This window comes from Neopelma chrysocephalum, unplaced genomic scaffold (genome assembly GCF_003984885.1).
Source record: "Neopelma chrysocephalum unplaced genomic scaffold, ASM398488v2 Primary Assembly neopelma1_42, whole genome shotgun sequence".
NCBI lineage: Eukaryota > Metazoa > Chordata > Aves > Passeriformes > Pipridae > Neopelma > Neopelma chrysocephalum.
Window position 1 is genome coordinate 16,587,596 of NW_020897700.1, and position 13,725 is coordinate 16,601,320.

General features: G+C 37.5%; 1 protein-coding gene across 1 annotated transcript in view; it reads left to right on the forward strand.

Annotated features, from left to right (window-relative positions):
* Window positions 1-96: 96 nt before the first annotated feature.
* The window catches only part of FSTL5 (follistatin like 5), a 289,125-nt gene continuing 275,496 nt past the window's right edge, over window positions 97-13,725 (forward strand). Inside the window, exon 1 of the mRNA XM_027676803.1 lies at window positions 97-326. The gene's annotated coding sequence lies outside the window, so the exon portion shown is untranslated. The remainder of the gene's footprint in view (window positions 327-13,725) is intronic.

The following is a 13,725-nucleotide window of genomic DNA, read 5'->3' on the forward strand; positions in this document are numbered from 1 at the left end:
GCGCTCGGCGGCGGCGGCAGCGCGGGCGGTGCTGTCCGCGCGCGGCGGTGCTGAAGGGCGCGCGCCCCGCGCCGCCTCCCCGCGGCGCCTCGAGGCCGCCTCGCTGCTCCCCGCGCCTGCTCCGGCCGGGAAGCGCCGCGCTGGGAACTGCTGCTGCGAGTTTCTCTCCGGACTGCTGGCTCCGTCTCTGGATCGCGGCGGGCCCGCTCTTGGCTTTGTTAAAGGAAGAAGTGTTCCTCTCTTTGCGATTTGCACGGGGACCCGGCGAGCTGGTTCTTTCTTTTTTTTTTTTTTCCCCTTGCGGATTTTAGTCACTCTTGGACAAGGTAAGCAGCATTACTAATATCTGTCTGTCTATCTATATTTCACATAAATGGGTGCCAGATGGGGTGGAGGAGCTGGCAATTAAAGGCAGAGCAAAGTTGGAACCCTGTCAGCCCTTAGGTCGGTGTAGGGGTGCAGTTTTCAGTGAAAAGGGCTCCGTGAACAAAAGATGAATATGAATGAGAAGTTAAGAGGCTTATTTTTATTGTAAACTGGCTCTTAGGGTAATGTTTGGATGTCTGAGAATATTTTTTTTTTTAGAAATCTTAAATATTATAAAAATATCTCAAAAGGCGTTACAGAACCTTCTTTGTATAAACACCGGGTTTGGGGGACTAGACAAGCTCCGATTGATTCTGCCTGAGGGAAGAGGGGATATACGAGGTCATTCTGGCAAGTAAAGAGTAAAGTAGGAATTAACGAGGATTTAAAAGAATAGCCCTATGTTGCTCTGTGTTCTTGTGCGTGCCTGTATGCGTGTGCAACAGAAGGACAGTGATACCTTGTTACTTGACGAACAATTCAGCAGTGTAACACTGTGAACTTGTGAAACAGCACCTTTATGAAAAGGATCATCACCACCTCTGCCTACAAGGTCAATATGCTCTGTGCTTGTCCGTGAAAGTTGTGGGTTTTTTTCCCTTGATGTTGACTGAACATCAGGCCTGCTTCCAGGTTGCAGCTAGGCATAAATGCAAATCTTATATTTAATAATACTGTATTATGTTGCATTGCTAGGACTGCTGTTGTTGGTAATTGAATAGAACTGAGAAACGTGGGCAGATGAAATGTTCTTTCAGCACTGTTTAACCTTTCACAAGCTTGGTAGGGAGCTCTGCTTCAGCGAGGAGTTTGCTGCTGCTTCTGTGAGAGTTGTCAGAGTTGTGCACATGCAGAGCTGAGTGCCACACAGGGATTTCTGCACAAGCGGAGCTGAGTGCCATGCAAGGATTTCTGCACACGAAGAGCTGAGTACCACACAGGGATTTTTGTCTGAGATTAAGGCTGATTACAGAAGGAATAGGCTGCTGCTGGTAGCCAGTGCTACTGTGATGGTTGAACAGAACAAGCAGGCAAATGAAGTCCCCTCCTTGTATTTTTTAGGATTATGTAGCACTTCATACTCTTTTGGCTATGATAAATTTTCTTGGGAACTGGGACCTAAACCACAAGTGTTTCTCTGCACAGTTCTCCTGCATAAGTGCTAGCAGTTGTAGTAACTGTGAGTATAAGGTAACTTTTGCTGATGAGATGAAGTTGATGAAAAGAGGCTGTTTCATAGCGTTGTAGTTTTTTTTTTTTTGCTCCTGCATAATTTACTTAATTTTAAGGTGGGTTGTTTATACTCTAGCTGATGAAAAGCACACAATAAAAAGATAACCATCGGGCAGCAGCACAGAGCTACTGATGAGTAAAATTGAAAGCAAGCAAATTAAGGAGAAAGTTGTTTAGGTTGCCAAGGCTTTCATTACATTTGGGTAGAATTAGGAAATATGTTTTACTGTTCTGTCCCTCTGCCCCTCCCCCTCTTTCTAATCATAAAATAACTATTTCTTTCCTCTCTCAACATTAGGGAAAGAAAGTTTATTACAGAGCACTTGCACTGCGTACAAACCTTCATTAATAGTCTACCCATAAGTTAGGACAGCTCTTATCATCTGTCATTGACATGAATATCAATTCACTTTGAAATATTTTGATATAATGTTGAATGATGCTTTTTAAGGTATGCTTACTTTCTAAAGTAGACATTACAAAAATATTCTGAAAAAGTTATTTTGAACTATGTAGTGTAGACAGTACAATAACTGAGGGGAACCCCCCCCCAACAGAATAACCCCCAGCCCATTAATTATATGGCCGAACTTTTGATGTTTATACAGGGCCTGAACCTGCAAATCCTTGTTCACTTGAGTGAACAGGACTACATATAGTCCTGTTAACAGGAAAAAAGACTATCTCCGTCATTACATAATTAAAAGTCATTGACCTTGTTGAGATAAGTAATTTTACCAGCATCAATCACATGATAAACTTTGATGCGAAGACATTAATCTTGTGGTTTTAAATTTATGTCTTATATCTGATTTTATTTTCTATGTAATGTTTTGCCTTCATTCATATTAGGTTCCTTCATTTTATAAATCATGTTTAAAAAAGGGAGATTTTAAATGGTATGTAGACTCAGAAGGGAGCAAAATGGCACTGCTATTTTTCAACAAAATGGTGTTCTAAATATACATATACATCCAGTGTGGTCAATAGCCATTTTGGTCACTGGTTCTAATTAGAAAAATCTGTCTTCAGTAATAAACTTTCTTCAAGCATATTTGTAAACTTGTAAGGATATGATTTGGTACAAAATGCAGTTCCAAGACCTTTAACATCACCACACAAAAGTTGAGAAAACTCCACATGTTAATGGCTTGCCAAACAGCTCACTGCAGAACTAATGCAAAATCAGGGAAGAGTTTCGTTATAAAAACAGGATTCAAGGAAGCTCCCTGATTAAAGAGCTACTTTATAGACCCTGCTTGTGCTGAGCAACACACAAAGATGTGGGTGTGAGGGAATATACCCATAACTAATGAAAATATCAACATATGCACAACCTGTCAGGGTTCCAAAACTTATTTTTGAAAGTGGATCACTTGGTTATTTGCTGGGTTATGGCCCTTGACAGCAAATGGTAATCAGTAAAAGCCTAAATGCTGTGGTTGCTCAGTTGTAGGTGTGTTCTAGACTTACCTAATCATGTCAGTGTGTCATTCGGATTTGTTTGTGTATAAGTTTATCCAGTAATCCTCAATATTTGTTAAAAAAACAAAGATATTCAATTTTAGAAGAAAAGAACTGTTACAATCACACAAATTATGTTATTAATAAATACTAAACTTTTATTTTCCTTAGACAAATGCATGCTGTTCATTTGACTTTATATAACATTTTAGGAAATGCAAATTTTGTGTCATTCTTCTCTGACTTTTAGAGAATAAAATAGTAATGAAAACAAGGCTCTGCTCAGTTTTGTTAGTTATAAACCTAAATATAAAGGTGGAACTCCAATAGGAATAATTCTGCCTTTTAATAAATCTGAACTTAGTTTTGATTTCTCAAAGGTAACAGGTCAAATGAAATTTAGGAAGTCAATTCTGAATATTTTTCTCCAATCTGGCAAATATTATGGGATAATTCTGGACGTTAAATGCTGCAGGAGTAATTCTGGACATTAAATATTGCAGGAGTGAATCACTGGCTCAAGAGGAAGCAATGAATTAAATGCCACCCTTGACTTTGTTTTTCAGGCTTTCTAAGCAAAAGTGGGACAATAATCATTAATTATTCAGTGTAGCTTGGCCTATTATGGTACTTAATTTTAAAGTAAAATAATTTGATTAGCAAGTTTGTTTGTAAATCTGTTTAATCCCATTTTTCACTTCAAGTTTTTTTTTTTCTTCTGAAGCATAGGGAATAGCCGTCAGCAAATGAAAAGATTGGAAACTTGTTTGCATAAGATATTATACATATTTAATACAGCATGTTTTCCTTGCCTCTTGGTAGACAGAAAAGACAAAGAATATATTTATATTTTTAGAAGAGCAGTAAGATGAATTTTTCTCTGTAGTAAAGAGACATTGAGAAGGCTGTGGGTTGACTAAGAGTTGTAAATATTGCCGTGTCAAACTCCCTCTAACACCTCCAATATCAGAGATTACTAATGCCCAGGAAAAATATTCAAGAGAAATGAAACCTACAGGCTCATTCTCTTTTCTGCTGTTTTACAAGATCTTTCTTTAGATTTTGAGTTACAAAATCTTGTCTACTAGAAGGTAGGTTGTGTTCCTTTCCAGCAGTTGCATTTATTAACAAATGTGTCTTCATTCAGATGGACCAATGCAGGTCAAGAATTTTCTGTACATTTACAGTGGCAGAACTACTTCAAAAATGTTCTCTTATTGCCAGTCTCTCTCATTTCCTCTATGCCATTGTTGCTTCTGTTTGTATTGGCTAAATGTACTGGCCAAGAGAGGTTGCTGTGGTCTAGCCTGGTATGGGCCTTACCAAGTGGCTATGGGAATGACTTGAAAATATGTATTTGTTATCTATTTTTAGCTTTATTTGATAGCAATGTTTACGCAGGTATTTACCCTTGCTACCCTATTCAATTAATCACTCTTTTTAGTGTACACTATGTGTAATTAGTGGTAAATTATTTGTCTGCATTGCTGAGTTGTGCAAAACTTAAGAAAATAAGAAGTTCTAAAGAGTTAAAAGACAGGAGAGCTGGCAAAGCTTGCACTGACTGCTTGAAGTAGGTTGAAGTTCACAGTTTATTTGCATTTGAATTAACTGAGGTTGGTGTCCAACAGTGCTTTTCAGAGCAGATTTCAGAAAGACTTTTTTGTCTAATAAAGTTCTTGAAAATGTTAGATGGAAGATGAAGGATATTTAAAATACTTCTTTCTTTTCCTAACAGGGAGAGCTTTTTTCTCATTTTACTCCAAGTGAGGCTTATTGTAATCTGAAATATTTTTACCACTGAATAGGCGGTCTTGTGGTAAAAAGCCACTATCATTTTTAGATCAGCATATTAAAAACTTTCTGAAAGTATTTTTAGTTCCTTCATAGAGAATTGCTTAATATCTACAAAAAGAAATAAAATAGTCTGAAAACAGCTCATAACTTCAGTCAGATAAAATGTTATTCATTACTAAAAATGTTCTTTTATTAAATGATAGGAACATCTAGATTATTACTTTGCATGCATTTGCTTCCATAAGGAAACAAAATGTTCTAGAGTCTTTCTGCATTGTAACTCTGAACTATACATATTTCCATTATTATAACAAAACTTTGTCTTCCTAAATAATATGTAAGTCATTATACTTCTAATCACATTTAAATAAATGAATGAGCAATGAAACAAAAACAGGTAGAAAATTCTTACATGATGGGTAATGGAAATAAACTTTGTTTTCAAAGAGCTTCAAAGTTCAACATTTCAAGTTCTAGGTTTTTTTAAATATATTTTCTTATGTAAACTTTACTTAAAACACCACCATAACTGATAATATATGTTACTTATGGGTTTTATTAAATTTTGTTGAACATAATTGCTAGGAAAGAAAAGAAAACACTTTCACGTCATTCTGGTAGATCAATGGAAATCTTGATTCCTAATAAGTACAACTTTTGGTTCTGTTACAGACTGAATATACTACACTAATATTACAATTATATAAATAATTGAGGACTGTATTTGATTGCAGTTGTGTCCTTCCAGTGATAACAAGAAACATGCAAGATTCAAACACATTTAGTATATAAACAGAAAAGACTAGTATTTACTTTCTGAGAACAAACTTTATTGTAATGGAAAGGTAATGCACATGAGTGAATGACCGATTCACAAATGCCTATCTTTTAGAGTTGCAGAGTCCAAATTTTTATTAATACAGCAGCTAATAACCTATTGTACCTAAGTAAAAGATGAGATGCACCATGTTGGTTTTGAAAATACTTTTTGCATTGATCTTTTAAGAGAAGGAGAATTTTTTTTCACATTTTGGAGAGGTTTTTGTCTCTTCTGCATCATCATTTCTAGCAGAGTCTGTTTTTCCCTCCTAAGGGTCTGTTTTGAGTCTTAAATCAACAAAAAGCAGCAGCTTTTAAAAGACATGAAGTTTGTACTGCATCTTGGTAAATATTCACTTTTTATGAAAGATTTGAGATTGTTGAACCTGTAGAAAGAAATCTGAGTGAGGTACCTTTGGTAAAGGCAGATTTTCTCAGTGTTTTCCAGGTATTAACTCAGGTCTGAGAAATGAATGCTCAGAAAACTCTCAGAAAGACAGTATCAGTGCAAACTCTGATGTTATCAAAGAAAGAATGGTTTGCGTTGTGAGGGATCTTAAAGGTCCTCTAGTTCCAACCCCCTGCCATGGGAAGGGACACGTTCCACTAGACCAGGCTGCTTAAAGTCCATCCAATCTGGCCTTGAACACTTTCAGGAATGGAGCGTCCACAACTTCTCTGGGCAACCTGTTCCAGTACCTCACCACCCTCATAGTGAAGAATTTCCTCCTAATACACACAATCTAAACCTGCCCTCTTTCAGTTTAAAGCCATTTACCCTCGTCCTATCACTACATGTCCTTGTAAAAAGTACCTCTCCATCTTTCTTGTAGCCTGCCTTTAGGTACTAGAAGACTGCAGGCTGAACAACCCCAACTCTGAGCCTGGTGAAATGCTACATAGTAGAGGTGCTTCAACCCTCTGATCACCTTGGCAGCCCTCCCCTTGACTCACTCCAACAGGGCCACATCCTTATGTTGGTGTCCTCAGAGCTACATGTAGTACTCCATGTGGGGTCTCACAAGAACAGAATGGAGGGGGAGAAGCACCTCCCTAGACCTTCTGTCCTCAGTCCTTTTGATGCAGCCCAGGATAATGTTATCTTTCTGGGCTGCAAGTGCATATTACTGGATCGTGTTGAACTTGTCAACCAATCCCTAAGTCTTTCTCCTCCAGGCTGTCCTCAATATATTCTCCATCCAACCTATATTTGTGCTTGGGATTGCCCTGACCCAGGTTGAGGACCTTGCACTTGACCTTGTTGAACTTCAAGAGGTTCTCACAGGCCCACCTCTCAAGCCTGTCAAGGTCCCTCTGGGTGGCATCCCTTCCCTCCAGTATGTTGACTGCACCACGTGGCTTAGAGTCATTGGCAAACTTGCTGATGTTGCACTCAATCCCACTGTTCATGTCACTGACAAAGATGTTAAATAACACCGGTCCCAATACCAACCACTTAGGAACACCACTTGTCACTGCTTTCCACTTGGACATCAAACCATTGACCACAACTCTGGGTATGACCATTCAGCCACTTCCTTATCCACCAAATGGTCCACGCATCAAATCCATTTCTCTCTAGTTTAGATAAATAATTTAAATTAATGAAATTTAAATTAAATTTAGTTATTTATTAAATAGTAGCATCTTATTTTGACAGCAAGTCCTTCTTTTCTCTCCACTCTGTTTCAAGATGGAAACAAAAGTTCAGCCTGTCATCTGTTTTTGCAGTGGAAAGGCCACAGAAAAAGAATGCTCTTCATGACAGTACATTTGGTTTGTCCTTGTAAAATGGAATTAAGTTGCATGGGAACTCCCTCTCCTTGCAACAGCCAAGGTTAACCATAACCTCAGCTTCAGAGAGGAATCGATGTTTTTAATCTTGAGGGCTGATTTTTAAGTTGAAATACAGTTCATCACATTGCTGTTCTTCCATATTATCAAGTACTTTGACAGAGGTAATTCTTATTTAAAATAAACTACAAGACATACAGCATCAGGTTAACATAGTTTGATGACTGATCATATTTCTCATTTATTTCCTAGGCCTTTTAAGGTGAATGAATCTTAGCTAGTATAGTGGAGAGTTAAAAATATTCTTTTATAAATTTGTTGGTCCTCCAACATACATGTTATGCTTCTGTCTTTCATTAATACTACCTTTATATTCTCATGTAATTAAAAAACCCAGCAATAATTAGTGCTATGGTAGTATTTCAACACAAAGATTATATTTCTTTTTTAGCTTTTATGACTTTTTGCTCAAGGCTGCCTTTGATAAACTGTGATATTCTGTAAAAAATTTTCTACACATTGATGCACATGGGCTGATATAGTTCTTTCCTTGAGACACTGAAAGAAAAAAACATAATTAACATCACTCCTGAGATTTAACTTTTGTATTATGCTAATTATTTTTTGAACTGGAGACAGTTTTTCAAGTGAATTTTAACTGTGTTGCTTAACTGTAATTGCATTTTAGTCTACTGTCTAATAATAGGCTGATTCTCTTATTTTATGCTTGGAGAATTATTGTCAGAGAAATATTTCAACAATCTACATTTGTATGTTTTTGTTGCAGTCAGTGGGGTGGGGGGAGGTCAGGTGCACCTTTGGGGTTTCATTTGAAACGTTACTAGAGTGCTTCAAGCATCGGATCTTAAAATTGGTGTCCCCAAAAGACCAAAAATCTAATATTTTAATATATTCATGTCCTTTATATCTTTTCTGTGTAGTAGTCATATTTATCCACTGCTCTAGGCTCTCAGTAATCTCTTTCATGCGTAAGTAAACTTTTAAAAGAGCTGCTATGCTTGTCTTTGTAAAAATATACATTATATACACATAAAACCTTAATAAATCTATACTGAAAATTTGATTTATATTTCCAAAGTCTCAGACATCAATATAAAAAAAAACAACCCCTATTGTTATGATTTCTGAGATAGAACAAATCTCATGTTAATAAAGAGATATAAATGAAAGTTTGTGATATAATTTGCTGCTGTAATGATTTAGACTGCTTTTATTAATTTATGTGCTGCATCTGACTCCTTTGTGAACAATATGAAATATTATGGCTAATAATTTTGGTTTTATCTTTCTCTGCTTTCCTTTTAAGAGACAAAAAGTCCAATTTAAGTGAGTTATTCTTGTGTTTTTGATAATCTGGGTACGCTCCTGGAGTTATCATGAGTAAATGGTCGAAAAAAGCCTAAAGAGCTGATCATGAAGCTCTTAATGTTTAAAACAATAAGCAGAGAGTCTTGTACCTTTTTTTTTTAATGAAAAAAGTGAAGAGAAAGTGAATTTCCATACATGCATGGAGAGAAAAATTTGTGTTATTTAAGTATTAAGTATTACATATTTTCCGTGAAGAAAAATGTCTTCACTAAAAGGGTGGTCAGGCATTGGAACAGGCTGTTCAGGGAAGTGGTTGAGCCACCGTCCCTGGAATTGTTCAAGAAACATATGGATGTGGAACTTCCAGATATTGTTTATCAGGGAACATGGTGGTGCTGGGCTAACCATTGGAATCAATGATCTTAGAGGTCTTTTCCAATGATTAATGATTCTATGATTTTACTGAATTTGGGCTCTTCCAAAAAGAACTACAAGAGTTGTAATGTTATATATAAGTATTGCAAAAATCATTAATAGTTGTTGGAGTTTTTTTTAAAGATTAAAAATAAGTAAAGACTAATTTTAAACTTCCCATACACCTGAGATTCTTAAGGTCTCAGATTATTGTTTTGATTTTCAACATTAATTTTCTTATCCCAGCATGCAGCAGAAGGATGCTGGGGCATTTTGATTTGTATCCATTAAAAACCCTAAAAAAACAGTTTGATGTTTTTAAGAAAGGAAAGGATTTGGTAATTTGGGGGATTCTTAAGCATTGGTTAGCCATGTCTGAACAGAAGTGGATTTCTGAGGTGACTGTTGGTAAAGTCAACTGATTTACAAGACACAGCTAATATGGGAAGTCAAAAAGGAATACCATGTGCTGAAAAGAGTTTATTGCTATCACTCTAGTCAGTCAATATTTGAGGACAAGTAGCTTCTCAGCATACTCTTTGTTTTGCCTTTAGACCAGGTTTGTAGGCCAATAATCATTATGAATTTTTCGTTGCTTTTGATTAGTGTCTGAGGGATCAGTTCTCTTACAATCCTGTAATAACTGGATCAGAATTATTTGTGTGGGACAGATGTAATGCATTCTAACCTTCTTCTATTTCTGGTACTTATGTCCAGCAGTAATTATGCACTTAGTTTTTCCTTTTAAATTGTTTTTTTCCTCCCTATTTTTGATAGTTATCTATTTCACAAATGGCCTCTTGGTCTCAAAAACCCAGCTTTTTTTGTGTTAAAGTTTGCATATTTAGTTATCTATAACAGTATGTAAAACTGTTCATCATGCAGCCCTGCATAGAATACCCAATGTCAACTGTAAGACTTCACAAGTGAAAACACCTCCTTAAGGAACTTAAACTGAGGCACAAAGAAATAGAAAAGTGCTACTGAAAAGAGTCAAACTGTTTTCAGTCAGCATACAACACAAATCTAAAAGAATATGCAATTTGCAGTGGAGGTTCAGCTGATTTACAAAGGTGAGTGATAAAAGTGAAGCTTCAGAGTTGAAGTTTCCTGATTGAAAATGGTGCATCTAGGCAAATAGATGAATCAGAAGTTTGTTAATAAACTGGAGGGGAAACACCCAGAGAAAGGCTTTTCCATGGTAAATATTTTTACAATATATTTATCATTATTTTACATATCATATTTATTTATCATAGTTACATATATATATTTACATTATATTATTTATCGTATTTACAATAATTTTAACATATAAAGCCAGTGAGAAAAAAGCTGGTATTATCACTATCTCTCTATCCATATCTATATCTATATATCTTTGAGTTTTTGAACATCAAAAAGTACCTTTTAATAAGTGTTGCTCATAAATTTTTAATTAAGGACATTTCTGAGTTTACCTAATCTCTCAAGGTTACCAAGAAATGAAGTACAGAAAATAAAACGCTATGTTTTCTAGGAGCTGGACAGTAAGAATACTTCTACTCCATTTGGCTTGTACTAATATACATCTATACCCAGGAAAACTGCTCACAAATGAAGGGTCAGAATTTGGCATACCTGGACTTAAAAAACAGAGTGGAAAGTGAAGACAAAAATCTAGTAATTGTGTATATAAATTAACAAAAACTTTAGAACGTGTTCTTAAATAGTCTTGGAGGGGAGGACATTATGGACTGAGAAATATTTTTTCTGTTGCTCCATGTTAAGAGACAGTGTCATTTTTCTCTTCAGCTGGAATTAAATTTTAGTGTAAAATATTTAGGCAGGGGGCAAAAGCCTTTGACCTATTTAACTAGAGAAACTGTTCATGTTTGCTGGATGTCACAGCATCTGCTAGGAATAAAAACATTGATGAAATAATCCTAGATGAGAAGAACATTACTCATGGTCCACCAAAAGAGAATGAAGTTATGAACTAGCTACTTCCCTTAAACACACAAAGGAGAGAAGTCTGCAATAGCTTAACTTGTGACATTGTGGCTACTTTTCTTGCTACCAGTTTCTAGTGGGAAAAAATTGTGGTATTACTAGTGGAAAAAGAGGAGAAAAAAAATTAGCTTTTTTGTGCTCTCAGACTGACTGAAAAGTGGTAGGGTTACATTTACATTAATATTATCAAAGCAGGTTTCATCAGTGAAAATATGAGGATAATTCAGATGCCATATGTGCAGCTCCATACTTAATTACTAGAAGACCACTTCTGTAACTAAGATTATGGCATTGTTTAGAAATTTGCTTCCTCCTTTTTATCCTTGAATGTATGTTATTTCTGGCCGTATTCAGGAAATATTGTAAAATTAGAGCCAGTGAGCAAATCTAACAACAGAAGAATGTCAGTAGTAAAAGTCTGTATTACTAAAGAAGACTCCTAAATTACTGGATGCTCATGAAGGGCTGTTATGATGCATAATGTCAATTTTTTTTTTTGTTATGTAATGAAACAAAATAAAACACCCATCCTAAAATCCAGAATGCTGCTCTAGAATGGATGTTTACAATAGATAAAATAATAGACAATTGAGAGTCCCAATAACCAAAATAGCCCTATAGTATTATTTCTAGTGGGTGATGATAGCCTTATGGGACTGTTATTCTAGAAAGAGGTTGATTCAGGCAAACAGTGGCTGCGTTTATCCTCCTGGGCATGTTTCTGATACCCAATTATGGTTTAAAAAAGACCCAAACCCAAACCAAAAAGCTGGAAGGGGCTATCTTGCCCAGCATTGTAAATGGTTCTTTTGGAGTAGATTTTAAATATTTTCTGTCTAGATCTGTATCTCCCTTACACTTTTAGAGTAGCCAAAATTGGGGTAAAATGTAGATGCAAATCCAGGCTATCTTTCATGCATGATCTTCAAAGAAGTCAAGTAACTTTGGAAATAAGGGGGATACCTTTAACGGCACCTACCCTCTTTTCTCCCCAGTGTATATTGTGCCTTAATGTATTGGTCACTCAGAACTGTAGGGAACTTGGAGGCTGTAGTACTCTTGTGGACCATGAATAGGGAGCAGTACTCAAATTGGAGCTTGTGCAGTTGGTGTGGCAGGCTTTAAGAATACCAGGCTGCCCAAAACAGCCAACTTCAGGAAAGAACAGTAATGGCTCTGCTCTTGTTTTGTTTCCAAATGTTTAATGTGGAAATTGCAGCCACTGGCTGTAGTGTCAGAACTAAGGGTTGGCAGTCTGTTATTAAGTGAAAAATTAGGGAATATAAGCAGTATGCACTGGTACCTGGGATATCCCTACTACTTCCTTAAATTCATCCACTTTTCCCTCATCTCCTACACTATGACAATAAGATAAACAGTGAACCTGATGCATCAGTTTGGTCCCCTGCATGTACTGCCTTTGTCCTTCTTTGACACTCTCCTTTTCTTCCTGCTGGAACTTTCTACTGATACAGGACAGAGTCCAAGGCCTTATTTTTGGAGGAGCCAGACAGAGAAGGTGTCATGGTTTTAGCAAGGCCCAAAATCCAATTCTGATTCCTAGCCCCCCCCTCCCACATCTCAACCCCATGTGAGATGGGTTTTCCAGACAAAAACACTAGACTCAATATGGGGGAAAGGAATATATTACAGGACTATACAAATAAATACTTATACTATAATACACTGCATACAATCTTACCTCTATTTCTATCTCTACCATGACAATAATATTTACAATGGGCAAATATTTACAAATATTTACAATATTTACAAATCTCTTCTCCCTCCAAATAAAAGTCCAGGAGAGAAGAAGAAGAAAAGACCCCTTCCAGTCTCTGAGCAGCAGGTCTCTCTAGGTTGCAGGCTCTCTTCTTTTCTTCCACCAGAAACAGTTGCTGCCTCTCTGCCAGCACACACGAGGGAGGTTTCCAAGTCTCTCTCGGCCCCCGTCTCCAAACAAGGGGTCTTTCCATGGGCTGCGTAACCCCAGACACGGCCGCCACACCATGGTCATATCACAAAGCACCGGGGTCTTCGTGACAGTCTGGTATCCTCAGGGGAAATCAAGCCCCTGTGCAGAGCTCCCATGCTCCGACTCAAAGATGGCTGCCAGCTTCTCTGAAGCCTGGCAGCAGTGGGGGGGGGGGCCAAGGTCACCCCACACACACACACTCCTTCGGCCATCCTGGCTGAGCTCTCAGGAGGCCATGAGCTTCCTAGCTCCTCTCAGAAGTGCATACTGCACTTTAGGACTCCTCTCAGTCCACCACCCCCTCCTCTTTCTCGGAGGGGTCTCTAGCGAGTTTGGGGGGTTTGGTTATCCAGTTCTTACCCCCGGAACTCTGTCTGTGCCGTGGTCTCGATTCTCTTCCTGCTGCTGCTTTTCCTTTTCTTCAGACAGGTCTGTGTCTGCCTTGGCTGCATACCGGCTTCTGCTGCTTCTTATCTGCTTGGCCTTCTGCCACTGCTCCGGTACGCTGCTGTCTCCGCTGCTGCTCCCAGCGTCTCCCACTG